Genomic DNA, 268 nt, shown 5'->3' on the forward strand with positions numbered 1-268 from the left:
CCAGGGCATAAAAAGTGTTATATGATCTTCTCAGTTGTCTTCCTTATTCTTGTGTGTTCCGTCCCAGGCGCTACGGCAATCACTTGTCTTCTCAACAGTGCGGGAATCAATATCTGACGGCATATCCCCCATTCGGCATTCCTAGGGAAATCGGCAGGTCTATGCTTTCTCATATACAATCTTTTTTTAAGATATTAACAGTCGGGAGACTGCTGCACCTTCATATCATCCACCACACAGTAGAATACCTCAATTAACGTCGCATCCT

The sequence above is a fragment of the Palaemon carinicauda genome, chromosome 13 (genome assembly GCF_036898095.1).
Source record: "Palaemon carinicauda isolate YSFRI2023 chromosome 13, ASM3689809v2, whole genome shotgun sequence".
Lineage (NCBI taxonomy): Eukaryota > Metazoa > Arthropoda > Malacostraca > Decapoda > Palaemonidae > Palaemon > Palaemon carinicauda.